The sequence below is a fragment of the Lygodium microphyllum genome, chromosome 2 (assembly GCF_053477565.2).
Source record: "Lygodium microphyllum isolate KBCC chromosome 2, Lygodium_microphyllum_v1.1.10, whole genome shotgun sequence".
Lineage (NCBI taxonomy): Eukaryota > Viridiplantae > Streptophyta > Polypodiopsida > Schizaeales > Lygodiaceae > Lygodium > Lygodium microphyllum.
In genome coordinates this window covers 94,340,730-94,356,508 of record NC_141136.1, presented here as the reverse complement: position 1 = coordinate 94,356,508, position 15,779 = coordinate 94,340,730, and the positions used below count along the sequence as shown (strand labels likewise).

At 49.3% G+C, this 15,779-nt stretch overlaps 1 protein-coding gene across 4 annotated transcripts in view; it reads right to left on the bottom strand.

Annotated features, from left to right (window-relative positions):
* The window catches only part of MOS14 (ARM repeat superfamily protein), a 256,030-nt gene that overhangs the window by 106,829 nt on the left and 133,422 nt on the right, over positions 1 to 15,779 (bottom strand). The gene's annotated exons all lie outside the window — the stretch shown is intronic.

Below are 15,779 nucleotides of genomic sequence, written 5' to 3'. Positions count from 1 at the left end.
AAAGCATTCCGAATGGTCGAGTTATGCCAACAGCCCCAATATCAAAGAAAGTGAAACATGATCTTCATATGTGGCTGTGTCGGTGTGGGGTATTTGGGCTGCACAAAAACCCAATCAAACAGGTGTAGCGAGAAAAACTCTCTCTTTTTTTTTCCCGTAAAAGGTAATTGTATTAATTACGAAAAAAATACAAGGTTACTTGATTACGAGATACATGCTGACAATCTAAGCCATCATGTGAAGAGGTTCCAGCACTACAAGTTACAAAGTCATGGCAAAGACGCGGAGGAAATTGCCATATGCTAGGGATGTAAGTCCTCCCTAGAGAGCATGTCAGAATGCTGGAGAAGATCTAACTGCCAATACAAGAGACCCTTAAGCCTAGCAATATGCCGCTGAACATTCTAGGCGGAATCAAAAAGAAAAGCTTTCCGAATGGTCTAGTTATGCCAACAGCCCCAATATCGAAGAAAGTGATACATGAGCTTCATATGTGGCTGTGCTGGAGTCGGGTATTTGGGCTGCCCAAAAACCCAATCAAAGGGGCGTAGGGTGAAACCAACCACCCCTCGCCAAAGAGCCGACAAAAATAACCAGACTTTCTTAGCGATGGGGCAAGAAATAAATCGTTGCCGGGCGGATTCCACAGTAGTGGTGCAAAAGAAACAATTGCCATTGGAGATTCGTCGCTTGGAAAGAGCCAAAGCAAGCGGAAGACCACCAATCATCTCTCTCCAAAGAAAGACCTTATATTTGAAGGGTGTCTTGTTCAACCAGCCCTCCATCACAGTTGCCCTCCACCATGACCGGGATTTACGCAATCCCCATAAAGCATTCGCTTTAGTAATCAGCCATTGATGATCCTTAATCAAAAGATGATACACCAGGTTAGCAGAAGCTTTGCTTAAATTCAGCCAGCCTTCTAAGTCCCAATCCTGCCAGGGATGATCGGAAGCAAGGGCAGGAAAGGGTTGTCTGCTCTGGAGCACCATCAAAAGCTGTTCCCATAAATGCCTATATCCACGAGGAATCCTGAAAAGCCTCCTAGCTGTACGAAACGATATTAGCACATTGCGACTGGCAAGGGTGGCATCCGCGAATGAAGATAAGCCCAAACGTGCCATCCGATTGAATTGTGCTCTAAGCTCGTGTTTACCTTTCCATGAAAGTAAAAGTGAGACTGCCAGCAATTCCAATTGAAAAGAGTTAGTAGCTCAGCGATCCCCCGCTGGATGCCACTGAGCCTTCTAGAGAACCAGTTTCGAGGAACATACCAAATGAGTAAGCAGCGATGAAGAAGAACTGGAGAACCGCGAATCAGCATTAAGAACAAGCCACCAAGAACTCCGAATTTGGGTATTGCCATGCAGAAGCCCATGGTCCTCAAGGAAATAACGAGCTATAACGACCCACGGATGATGATCCGAGTACATGGCACGGAAAAGAGACCAACAGAGTGCCAGCATGTGAGTTTGGGCATCTAAAATAGCTCCTCCACCCATGCATTTGGGGGTGCACGCATGCGACCAAGAAATCCAGGAGATACCTGCATGCAATGAGTCCTTCCATAGCATCAAAACAAATAGACTGAGTAAGAGCATTCAGAGTCGTAGTAGTCTAGGGCAGCAATGGCAAGAAATATGTGAGCATTGGCAACATAATTGTCTGGGCTACTTTGAGGCAAACATGGAAGGGCCAGGCCTCAGACTTCCAATACAGAAACTTAGCCACCATTTTCTGAGAAATCCACTGCAGAAGCTCCTTTGGGGGAACATCAACACCCAAAGGGTACCCAAGATGCCTGACAATGGAGCCACGAGGAACAACCATACCCTGCCAGTCCAAGAACTGCAAATCCGACTCCGTCCAGCTGAGAATGGCTAATTTGAACGCATTGATGCGAAGGCCAGACGCCTGACCAAAGAGAGCCCAAATATCCAATGCTTTTCGAAGGTTATCCTTGTCCGCACGCAAAATCATAAAGCTATCATCAACCAAGGATTGACTAATGAATTGCTGTCCAGTAGAAAGCGACAATCCAGCCAACTGAGTAGAAGCTGCCATATGAGATAACATCGAAAGAATTGGATGAGTCCCAAGGGCAAAGAAGAGAGGGCTCAAAGGGCACCCCTGTCTGACAAAGCGGGCAAGGACAAATGGCTCAGTAACACCTCCATTCAGCATGACTCGCGAAGACGCCGCAACACTTATGGTGTAGATTAGAAGAGACATCCGAGCACCAAAGCCCATAACAGACATAAGTTCAGCAACGAAAGAACAGTCCACATAGTCAAAAGCCTTTTCCAGGTCCAGTTGAATCAGTACGACCTCCTGATTAGAATGCCTTGCATAATCAATTGCCAATGCGTTTGAGGCGTCTCTGTAATCACTGCATAAACAGGTTGGGCTGGTGCAGAGGGGTCTCTGTTCTGATTCTGATTCAGAGCTCCTGTTTGAACTGGTGGGCTGTTGGCTCCAGTTGGTAGGGTTCCACTGTTGCTGCTGATTTGGCATTGGGGAAATTGGTTGGGACCATTGTTGTTGTGGTTGAACCATCATTTGAGGCATTGATTGTGGCCACTGTGGATTTGGTGCACTGTACTGTGATACTGGGGGCATCTGTTGGTAGGGGTAGGGGATTGTCCCTGGGACTACATTTGGTGGGTACATCATTCCTGGCATCAGAGGAGGTAGGACTCCTCTTCCTGGATTCATCGCCAATCTAGCTTCCACTTCATCGTACAGTCTTGCACCTTCTGTTGCAGCTTGCAGCGTGGATGCATAAATGTGATAGGATCTAATAAGACGCTTATGGAGCCGATTCGCCATTACTTTGGAAAAGATTTTGTACATAGAACCCATCAAAGAAATTGGGCGCCACTGTTTCAACGTAGACGGTGAAGGAACCTTTCGAAGCAGTTTAATAAGTCCTTCTTTCCATGAGGAAGGCATAATCCCCGTTTCCCACACCTGCTGAAACAAAGCCTTCAATGGTTTCGCCAGTTGGGTAGCAAAAGCCTCAAAGAACTCATTGGTGAGACCAGCCCAACCCAAACTTTTATCCTTGGGCAAGTGTAACAAAACATCCATAACCTCTGCCTCACAAATATCTGACTCCAGAGTAGCTTGCATGTCCTGCGGAACCTGATTGCGGACCAGGTCATAAAAAACCGAACGGGCCTGAGTAATTTGGGCTGAAGGTGGAGAAGTGGAACCAAGAAGGTCGCGGAGGTCGCGGAAATAATTCCTACACATATGCACAATAGTCTGCGGATCCAAGATAAGGTGGCCTTTTGCATCGTCGAGTCTGGTCATATTCTCTCGAGCAGGAGAGGCATGGAGAGCTCGAAAGAACTTATGAGTCTGACACGCACTATCTTGCAAAGTCTCCGTCAGATGTTGCAATTTGGCCTGCTGATACGATTTAAACTGAAACTCTGTAATAAGATCAGCCACCCGCATTGCCAGTGCTAGCAGAAATGCATCATCCGGAGTGTCCACCAGCACAGAACGAACCAAAGCCACCAGGTCCTCCGCTGCTTGTCAACGCCGCCGACAAAGAGAGGCATGATAGATCCCATACTGCCGAGCAACCCGCTGCACATTAGAGAGCAATCTTTCAAATGAACCAGTGCCCTGAGAGGAGAAGTCCATGAAGAATCTATCAACCAATTGCTGCATATAACCCTGAAAGATTGCATGCTTCAAGTAAGACGAGTTGAAATGCAAAGGGAGTCTCTCCAGAAATTGCTTGAAAGGTGCAATGGGTTGTGCAAGCAGCTCAAGCTGCAGAGGGAAATGGTCCGACAAGGCATATTGCTGCAACACTTTCATTTCGAGCATCTCGGGAAGAAAATCATCACTCTACATGATGTATATGCAGTCCAACCGCGACCATGTTGTTGCATACTGGGCAGAATGGAAAGAAAAACCCTGTAGAAGACGGGTGTAGTCAGGACCAGAGATCTTGCTTAACAACAGCAAGAGCCATTTCATGCCACATACGACTTTCCGGCGCATCCATTACTGAATGCTCCGATGTGGACTGGAAAGAATCAAAACACATATTGAAATCCCCCATCAAGAAGCCCCGTCTGCCAAGAGACAAGGAGGTCCGCAAAGTCTGCCAAAGCTCCCGACGAGATAACGGATCATTCGGAGCATAAAGGCCAAGTAACCATAAGATCTCCCCTTCGAATAAAATTTCAATCACCAGAAAGCGGCCATGTACATCATTCTTAATAAGAACAGACTGATATTTGTCATGTACAATCATGAGCACACCCGAATAATGCATGGCCAGTGCCCCTGCATAGAACAAACGAAAGCCATGGCAATCCAAAAATTTTCCGGCTTCTCCGTGACTCTTGTGCTCAACAGCGCACAGGACATCCCACTGATTCTCATGCAATACAGTCCACATGGCATGTTGCTTGTGTCGAGAACAAATTCCTCGCACATTCCACGTGGCTATTTTCATGTGTATTCAAAACAAAATCAGGTACGAGGCACAGCTTGCCTCGATTTGACTTTTTCTGCGAGAATGTCCAGGACTCCCTCGTCCAAGAAATCCGCCAACACAGCAAAAGAGTTCTGAGGACCAGATTTGGAGGTAGACGGCATATCTGTTGGCTTGGGGATGGAACGGGGATAACGATAATCCCACGGGGTAATGACGTTGCCTCTGGTATCAAAAGCCAGCTTAGCAAGTGGACCCTTTGGACGATCCGAAAACATTTTCCTGGCGGGCTGAGGACGGGGGGCAGAGGAAACCATAGCAGGAGCAGAGCACTCTGAAGACAACATTTCCTTCCTGCGCATATAGGTACACATGCAATCTTGTGAGGTAGTAGGCACAGTATTCTCCATGCCAGCAACAACCCTGTTGCCTTTTTTTGCACGTACTTCAACACAATCAGTGGAATGGGAATCCAAACCCGATACCTGTTGTTTACCTTTGTCCAGAACTTTAGGCGGATGGATAGTATCCAGCGACGGAGCATCACACACCATATCTTCCATGGGCGGCGCAACATGGCCAACATCTGAAGTGTGTTGCTGCTCCGGGCATTTGGCCATAAAATACCCCAATGGTCCATAGGAAAAGCAATGTCCTGCAAAATTTCCCCATTTCAAACGAAAGTGTAACAGATGCATGCCAGAGCAATTGAGACGTAACCAAGCAGGCCTTTTCCTTGCAGTGTCCCATAACATACACAACCGGTTGCGATTCACAGCCCTTAGACTTGGAGGGACCAGAATAGTGCCCACAGCGGCCATAGCATCCTTCAACAGTGGCCAATAGACAGCCGGACAATTTTCCACTTCTATACACACAAGGCATTCACGTTGCAACAGACGCTGAAAATCTGCCATTGGGCGCCATGGAACAACATGAACCAACCGGCGATCAAAAAACAAAGGCAGTTTAGACACGAGAGTAGCAGGGTGCGTCTCAGATTTCAACAGCACCTCAAAAAAGCCTCGGGGCCCAACAAAAATCTCTTCAACGCATTCCCCTTGTAGCAGACTGTGCAGCCACTGGTGAATACCGGAAAGCAGTGGGATTCGACCAGTGAAGAAGAGTATCACAGCGCGATCATAAAACACCGAAAAGGAGCGTAGGATAGTTTTCAGGTCCACACTGCTTCCAGAACATCGTCAGGTGCAGAGTCAGAAAAGACTTCCTGATTATGTTGAACATAATCGCCAAGCAGAGTATTGGCAAATTCCAGCAAATGCTCCCAGTCAGCATCCTGAGAGTCCACAGAATCCGAAGCAACCTGAGCATAGGAACGATCCTGATGAACCACTGTCTCTCCCGAAGTATGCTTGGTACGTTTACCCGCAGGCTGGATGTCACGACCAGGGGGCATCTCTTGAGTGCACGGGACCATATCCTCAAGTTCCTCAGTATCAGAATCCGGACCAAGTGCTGCCGCCGTTTGGTCTATGAAATCCAGATCCAGACCAGCCATCTTGTATCACGATTGGATCTCGAAGGAGGACTGACACGCGCTGGAGAGCGGCAAACGCAACCTTGTCCTCCGCAGTCCCGACTGTCCCAAAAGGGCGCGCGGCAGGGCACAACCCTAACAGTGCAGGGCCAGGAGGGTGGAGCACAAGGCGGGCAGTCGATGGTGGCAGAGGGGGACATTCGAGGGCACAGGGCAGGGGCCAAGCGTCAGCAGAAACCCTAACGCACAGGGCGAAAGGGCGAAGCGCAGGCGCAGAGCCCACGGGGCTTCAGAGGCAGGCGACAGTGCAGGCGGCGGGGCAGGCGATAGGGCAAGCTCTAGGGCAGGCGACGGGACAAGGGAGGGGCGTCAGGATCAGGCGACGGGGCAGGCCACGGCCAGATAGGCGTCCGAGGCAGCACAGGGCGACGGGACTGCGGACTGCAAAGCAGACGAAAGCAAACGGGCTGCTGCAGGCGTAGCAGCGGGAGTGGTTAGCGAAACAGCGCAAGGACCAGGACGACGCTGAGGAGGAAGTCGCGTTAGCCGAACGCTGGCGATACAGGTGGGCAACGGCAGGGACTCCAGCCTTCAAGACGAACGACGTGCAGGCGACGGCTTATGGCGTTTGTATGCGAGGAAACCAGACCACGGATGGCGACGAGGCGGCAGGTCGCGAGCAAGCGCCATCTCTCTCTCTCTCTCTCTCTCTCTCTCTCTCTCTCCCTCCCTCCCTCCCTCCCTCCCTCCCTCCCTCCCTCCCTCCCTCCCTCCCTCTCTCTCTCTCTCTCTCTCTCTCTCTCTCTCTCTCTCTCTCTCTCTCTCTCTCTCTTTTCGTAAAAGGTAATTGTATTAATTACGAAAAAAAATACAAGATTACTTGATTACAAGATACATGACGACAAGCCAGGCCATCATGTGAAGAGGTGCTAAGTACTACGAGTTACAATTTCATGGCAAGGATCTCTCTCTCTCTCTCTCTCTCTCTCTCTCTCTCTCTCTCTCTCTCTCTCTCTCTCTCTCTCGCAACTTGTAGTTGTATTAGTTACGAAAAAAAAGTACAAGTTTTCATGATTACAAGATACACGAGGGCTCTAAGCCAACGTGTAAAATCCCAGTACTAAGCCACACAAAAGTTACACAATTGATGGCAAAGACCCAACGGAAATTGCCATATGCCAGGTAAGCAAGTCCTCCCGAGGGAGCAAGTCCGAGTGCCGAATGAGATCTATCTGCGAATGCAAGAGACCTTTAAGCCGGGCAATGTGTTTCGGTACATTAGAGGCGGAATCAAAAAGAAAGGCATTCCGAGTGGTCCAATTGTGCCAGCATCCCCAGAATCTGAAGAAGTGAAACAAGATCTTCATATGCAACTGTGGCGGTGTGGGGTATTTTGGTCGCACAAAAACCCAATCGAAAGGGGTGAGCGAGGACCCCACCACTGTACGCCAAACCTGTGACAAGAGCGACCAGATCCTCTTGGCCAACGGGCAAGAAATAAATCGATGCCGGGCCGATTCCACAGTAGTGGTACAGAAGAAACAATTGCCATTTGAGATTCGACGCTTGGAAAGGGCCGAGGCAAGAGGAAGACCACCAATCATCACCCGCCAAAGCAAGACCTTGGAGTTGAACGGTGTCTTATTCAACCAGCCCTCCATCACCGTTGCCTTCCACCATGGCTGAGATTTCGGCAAACCCCATACAGAATTAGCTTTAACAACCAGCCATTGATGATCTTTCATCAGAAGATGATACACCTGATTAGCAGAGGCCTTTTCCAGACTCAACCGGCCTGCAAGGTCCCAGTCCTGCCAAGGGCGATCCACCGCAAGGGCAGGAAAAGGTGCCTAGCCTGAAGTACCAGCAGAAGCTGCTCCCATAAGTCATGGTAGCCACGCGGGATTCTAAAAAATCTCCTGGCCGTACGAAACGATGCGAAGACATTACGACTGGCAAGGGTGGCGTCCGCAACTGAAGACACCCCCAGACGGGCCATGCGGTTAAATTTTGGTCGAAGCTCATGTTTGTCTTCCCACGAAAGTAATCTTGACACTGCCAACAATTCCAATTGAAAGAAGTTAGCATGCAAGCGGTCCTCCGTTGGATGCCAACTCGCCTTTTGGAGCACCGCTTTCCAGGAGCCGACCAAATGCAATAATAGAGAGGAGGTGGGGCTGGAAAACCGAGAGTCTGCATTAAGGACATGCCACCAAGAGCCCCGAATTTGTGTATTGTCATGTCGAAGCCCGCTGTCCTCCAGAAAATAACGGGCTATAATGGTCCACGGGTGATGATCCACGCACATATCGCGAAAAAGTGACCAACGAAGGGCCAGCATATGAGTTTCAGCATCCAAAATAGCCCCACCACCCATGTGTTTCAGGGTACATGTATGTGACCACGAAATCCACGAAATACCTGCGTGCAATGAATCCTTTTTCCATAACATGAAACGAATAGGGCGAGTGAGAGCCTTCAAAGTAGTAGGAGTCCAGGGCAGCAATGGCAAGAAATATGTGAGCATTGGCAGCATAATTATTTGCGCCACTTTGAGGCGGACATGAAAGGGCCACGCTTGCGACTTCCAATACATAAACTTAGCTGCCAGTTTCTGTGAAATCCACTCCACTAGCTGCTTTGGCCGAACATCAACACCCAACGGGTACCCAAGATGCCTGACAATGGAGCCACGCGGAACAACCTGACCCTGCCAACCCAATGACTGTAAATCCGACTCCGTACAGCTGAGAATGGCTGATTTGAAGGCATTGATGCGAAGACCCGAAGCATGACCAAAGAGTGTCCAAACATCCAATGCCTTGCGAATGTTGTCCTTGTCTGCACGCAAAATCATAAAGCTATCATCAGCCAAAGATTGGCTAATGAGGTGCTGCCCCAAAGAAAGAGACAATCCGGCCAGCTGATCAGAAGCTGCCATTGAAGATAACATTGAAAGAACCGAGTGAGTCGCCAAGGCAAAGAAGAGAGGACTCAAAGGGCAACCCTGTCTCACCGAGCGTACAAGGGCACACGCGAAGAAGCCTCAGCACTGATGGTGTAGATCAATCGGGACATCCGCGCACCAAAACCCTCTCTCTCTCTCTTCTTCTTTTTTTCGTAAAAGGTAATTGTATTAATTACGAAAAAAAGGTACAAGATTACATGATTACATGATTACAAGAGACACGAGGGCCCTGGGCCAACGTGTGGGAAATCCCCGTACTAATGCACTAAAAACGTTACACCAATCATGGCAACGACCCAAAGGCAATTGCCATATGCCAAGGATGCAAATCCTCCCGAGGGAGCAAGTCGGAGTGCCGGATGAGATCTAGCTGCCAATGCAAGAGCCCTTTAAGCCTGGCAATATGTCTCGGTACATTAGAGGCCTAATCAAAGAGAAAAGCATTTCGCGTGGTCCAAATGTGCCAGCATCCCCAGTATCTGAAAAAGTGAAATAAGATCTTCATATGTAACTGTGGCGGTGTGGGGTACTTTGGGCGCACAAAAACCCAATCGAAAGGAGTTAGTGAGGACCCCACCACTGCGCGCCAGATTTGCGACAAGAGTGACCAGATATTCTTGGCGAGCGGGCAAGAAAGAAAACGATGTCGGGCCGATTCCGCCGTAGTGGTACAGAAGAAACAATTGCCATTCGAGATTCGACGCTTGGAAAGGGCCGAGGCAAGAGGAAGACCACCAATCATTACCCGCCAAAGAAAGGCCTTGCATTTGAAAGGTGCCTTATTCAGCCAGCCCTCCATCAGCGTTGCCTGCCACCATGACTGCGATTTCCGCAGTCCCCAAACAGTATTAGCTTTCACACCCAGCCATTGGTGATCTTGAATGAGAAGATGATACACCTGATTAGTAGAGGCCTTTTCCAGACTCAACCGGCCTGCAAGGTCCCAGTCCTGCCAAGGACGATCCACAGCCAGGGCAAGAAAGGGTTGCCTACCCTGAAGCTCCGACAAAAGCTGTCCCCATAAACCACGGTATCCGCGCGGGATCCTGAAAAGTCTCCTAGCAGTCCGAAACGATGCGAGGACATTGCGAGTGGCAAGGGTAGCATCCGCAATCGAAGTCACACCTAAACCGGCCATGCGGTTAAATCTCGGTCTGAGCTGATGTTTGTCTTCCCATGAAAGTAATCTCGATACTACCAACAATTCCAGCTGAAAGGAGTTAGTCTGCAAGCGGTCCCCCACTGGATGCCAACGGGCCTTTTGGAGCACCACTTTCCAAGAGCCAACCAAGTGCAGTAACAGAGAGGAAGAGGGACTGGAAAATCGAGAGTCAGCATTAAGGACACGCCACCAGGAGGCCCGAAGTCGTGTGTTACCATGGCGTAGCCCGCTGTCCTCAAGAAAATAACGGGCTATGATGGTCCACGGGTGATGATCCACACACATGGCACGAAAAAGAGATCAACGAAGAGCCAGCATATGAGTTTCAGCATCCAAAATAGCTCCACCACCCATGCGTTTAGGGGTACATGTATGTAACCATGAAATCCATGAAATACCTGCCTGCAGAGAATCCTTCTTCCATAGCATGAAAAGAATGGGATGAGTGAGAGCCTTCAAAGGAGTAGGCGTCCACGGCAGCAATGGCAGGAAATACGTTAGCATTGGTAGCATAATTGTCTGAGCCACTTTAAGGCGGACATGGAATGGCCACGCTTGCAACTTCCAATACATAAACTTCGCCGCCAGTTTTTGTGAAATCCACTCCAGTAGGTCCTTTGGCCGTACATCCACCCCCAATGGGTATCCAAGATGCCTGACAATGGAGCCACGGGAAACCACCTGGCCCTACCAGCCTAATGACTGTAAAGCAGGCTCCGTGCAACTGAGAATGGCTGATTTAAAGGCATTGATGCGAAGACCAGAGGCCTGACCAAAGAGCGTCCAAACATCTAATGCCTTTCGAATGTTGTCCCTGTCCGCCCACAAAATCATAAAGGTGTCATCAGCCAAAGATTGGCTAATGAAGTGCTGCCCCAAAGGAAAAGACAATCCTGACAGCTGAGCAGAAGCCGCCATTGAGGATAACATTGAAAGGACCGGGTGAGTCGCCAGGGCAAAGAAGAGAGGCCTCAAAGGGCAACCCTGTCTGATCGAGCATGCAAGGACAAATGGCTCTGTAACCCCACCATTGAGCATAACTCTTGAAGAAGCCACACCACTAATGGTGTAGATCAGTCGGGACATCCGAGTACCAAAGCCCATAGCAGACATGAGATCTGCAATGAAAGACCAGTCCACATAGTCAAACCCCTTTTCCAAGTCCAATTGAATCAATACCACTTCCTGACTGGAGTGTCGTGCATAGTCAATAGCCATTTGCACATTTAAGATATTATGCAGAATGTTGCGACCCTAAATGAAACCATATTGGAGAGGATGCACAATAGCTAGAAGGTGCTTGTGAAGCCGATTCGCCAGCACTTTGGAGAAGATTTTATACATCGAGCCCATCAAAGAAATTGGTCTCCAATGTTGCAGCATTGACGGCGAAGGGACCTTTGGAATCAGTTTGATAAGGCCTTCTTTCCATGAGGAAGGCATCACCCCTGTTTCCCAAACTTGCTGAAACATGACTGCCAATGGCTTCACCAACTGCATGGCCGAGTTCTCAAAGAATTCATTAGTGAGACCATCCCAACCAGGACTTTTATCCTTAGGCAAGTGCAACAAAACATCCATAACCTCCTCCTCGCAAATATCCGCCTCCAAAGTGGCTTGCATATCAAGTGGAACCTGCTGGCGGACCAGATGATAGAAGACCGAGCGGGCATGCGTAACCTGGCTAGAAGGTGAGGGAGAAGAACCAAGAAGTTCCATAAAATAATTTCTGCACATATTGACAATGGTCTGCGGATCAGTGACCATGCGACCTTCCGAATCCTGGAGTCTAGTCATATTTTCGCGAGCAGGAGAAGCATGCAAGGCGCGAAAGAACTTATGAGACTGGCAGGCACTATCTTGCAATGTGTCAGTCAAGTTATGCAGCTTGGCCTGCTGATAAGATTTCAACTGAAACACTTGAATAAGATGGGCCAAACGCCTCTCCAGTGACAGCAGAAAATCATCATCTCGAGAATCCACGAGCAAGGAACGGACCAAAGCCAGTAAGTCCTCTGCTGCATGTCGACGTCGCCGACAAAGAGAGGCATAATGAATCCCATACTACCGAGCAACCCGCTGCACATTAGAGAGCAACCGTGCAAATGAAGCCAAGCCCTCAGAGGCGAAGTCCAATAAGAACCTCTCAATCAATTGCTGCATATAGCCCTGAAAAATTGAATGCTTCAAATAAGAGGAGTTGAAACATAAAGGGAACCTATCCAGCAACTGCATAAAAGGTGCAATAGGTTGTGCCCGCATCTCAAGCTGGAGGGGGAAATGGTCCGAAAATGCATATTGCTGCAAGACCTTCATTTCCAGCATCTCGGGAAGAAAATCATCCCCCTGCATGATATACATTCGGTCCAACCACGACCAAGTAGTTGCATATTGTGCGGAATGAAAAGTAAACCCTGAAAAAGAAGGGTGAAGCCACGACCAAAGATCTTGCTTAAGTACGCGCAAAGCAAAGGAATTCCACACCCGGCTTTCCGTCGTATCCATTACCGAATGCCCTAAAGTGGACTGAGAAGAGTCAACACACATATTGAAATCTCCCATCAAAAACCCCCTTCGGCCAAGTGACATCGAGCCCTGCAAAGTCGACCAAAGATCCCGTCGGGATGCGGGATCATTCGGAGCATAGAGGCCCAGCAACCATAAAATCTCTCCTTCAAATAAAACTTCGATTACCAGAAAGCGGCCCTGCACATCATTTTTAACAAGAACAGGTTGGTATTTCTCATGGACAATCATCAGCACGCCCGAATAGTGCGTAGCATGTGTCCCTGCATAAAACAGACGGAATCCATGACAATCCACAACTTTTCCTGCTTCACCGTGACTTTTGTGCTCAACTGCACACAATACATCCCACTAGTTCTCATGCAAGACAGTCCACATGGCATGTTGCTTATGGCGAGAGCAAATGCCTCGCACATTCCACGTGGCTATCTTCATATATCTTCAAAAAAAGGAAGTCAGGAACGAGGCGCCTGTTGCCTCGATTTCACCTTTTCCGCGAGAGCATCTAGGACACCCTCATCTAGAAAATCAGCCAATACTGCAAACGAATTCTGGCGACCTGCTTTAGAGGTAGAAGGAAAATCCACTGCCTTAGGAGTGGGGCGGGGATAACGCCGATCCCAGGGTGTAATCACATTACCTTTTGTATCAAACGCCAGCTTAGCAGGTGGGCCCTTAGGACCGTCTGTATAGACTTTCCTTGTAGACTGATTACGGGGGGCAGACGGGGCCATAGTACGCGCAGCATGCTGTGAAGTGAACATTTCTTTCCTGCGCATATACGTACGCACGGAATCCTGTGAAGCATTAGGCCCAGGATCCGCCAGGCCTGCATCCAAATTTTTACCTTTTTTTTTACGTGCCTCAATCCAATCAGTGCTACGGGAATCCAAACCCAGGACCTGTTGTTTGCCTTTATCCACGACATTAGGTGGCTGAAGGGCCTCCTGTGTCGGGGCATCAAGCACCATGTCATCCTTAGGCAGCAAACATGCGCATCCTCGGAAGACGGTTGCCTTTCAGGGCATTCGGCCATAAAATGCCCCAATTTACCACATGAAAAGCAGTGTCCTGCAAAGCTGCCCCATTTCAAGCGAAAATACAAAGGATGCATGCCAGAACAATTGAGGCGAAGCCACGCAGGCCTTTTCCTGGCCGTGTCCCATAACATGCATAAACGGTTTCGATTCATAGCCCTGAGGCTTGGGGGAACCAGCACTGTTCCCACAACTGCCATCGCATCATTCAACAATGGCCAATAGACCGCCGGACAATTTTCCACTTCCACCCACACTGGGCATTCTCGTTGAAGCAGACGCTAGAAGTCGCCCATAGGGCGCCATGGTACAACATGGACCAAGCGGCGATCAAAGAATAATGGCAACTTGGACAGGAGCTCAGCTCGATGTGTTTCCAATTTCAACAGCACCTCATAAAAGCCGCGAGGTTCAAGGAAGATCTCCTCAACACACTCCCCTTGCAATAAATGGTGCATCCACTGGCGAATATGTGAAAGCACTGGGATCCTGCCAGTGAAGAAAAGTATAACGGCACGGTCATAAAACACCGAGAAGGACCGCAAGACTGATTTCGGGTCCACCGTGGCTTCCAGCACATCATCAGTTCCCGCGTCAGAAAAAGTTTCATTATTATGCTGGACATAATCGCCAAGCAGAGTATTGGCAAAGTCCAACAAATGCTCCCAGTCAATCTCCTGCGAATCCACAGGATCAGAGGCAACCTGCGCATAGGAACGTTCCTGAGGACCCATTGGCTCATCAGAAGTATGCTTGGAGCGTTTGCCCGCAGGCGGCAGTTCAGAACCCGAAGACATCTCCTCCGTGCACGGCACCATATCCTCCGGCTCCTCTGTATCGGAATCAGGGCCAAGGGCTGCCATCGTCCGGTCTAGAAAATCCATATCCAGGCCATCCATACTGATGTCTTCTCTCTGAAGAAGCAAGTAGGAGCAGGCTGCGGCTAAGCCTGTACTCTGGGACCACAGGCTTCAGAGGGCAGGCGTTAGGCGAGCAGACAGGCACAAGCGGAGCAGGCGGCCACACACGAATACAGGCAGGGGGGGTCTTCAGGCGCGCGGACAGTCGTCAGGCGCGTTCAGTCTTCAGGCGTCGACGGGGCAATTGAACCAGGCACTACACGCTCACGCAGAGCAAGCGGCCACAGGCGGATCAAGCGGGCAGTTGTCAAGCGAGCACAGGAGGATCAGGCGGGCACACACGAACACAAGCGGATCAGGCGGGCAATCATCAGGCATTGACGGGGCGGGCTGACAGGTCGCGCAGGTCTAGGCGACGGCAGGGGCCAGACGAGCAGAGCCGAGACGACCAGGACCGACGGTCAGAGCCGAGACGACCAGGTCAAGGCACAGAAACAGCGGGGCAGGCAGAGGCTCGAGACTACCAGGACCGACGGGCAGAGCCGACAGGTTAGACGCCAGACGGAACGAACAGGCGGAGCCATCACGACCTCTCTCTCTCTCTCTCTCTCTCTCTCTCTCTCTCTCTCTCTCTCTCTCTCTCTCTCCTTCAAGAAGTTTGAAATAATGTCTAGAAATATTTACATCAGGCCTACTGGCCAACCAAGCACAATCATAGGCTTTTCGAAATACATCAAGCCTTCAGGCCAACCAAACATAAATGATGAGCTATCAAAAAGACAAAAGGCTAACAAAAGAGCACAATGCATGAAAAACCTCTCTAGAAAGCTATCAAACATAATCCACACGAACGAAGGATGGCACAACAAGGGTGGATTAACCAATGTCCATGCATGAAAACCACCTCTTCAATAATGAGGCCAACTAGAATCATAGAAGAGATCCACCATAATAGCAAACCTCACGCTCCTCCCACATGGCTACAAATACCTAAGGCCGAATCAAATATAAAGGCATTTCTAGTCCACAAGATGTACCAAAGAGCAATCCATCGCATGAAGTGAAAGAAGCAAGGATGATGAGACTGCAACCTAGCCAAGGTTGCATTCCATGCATGCACAGAATGTTCCGTACAGCAGCATACCGTACAAAGCTCCAAGTTGGCAGCTCTAAAGGATGGCATCCTTGTAAATATAAAGGAAAGAACGAGCCACACTCGTAGAAACAAGAAGCTCTCCTTTTGACTCACATGTTAGGATTGGGACCATG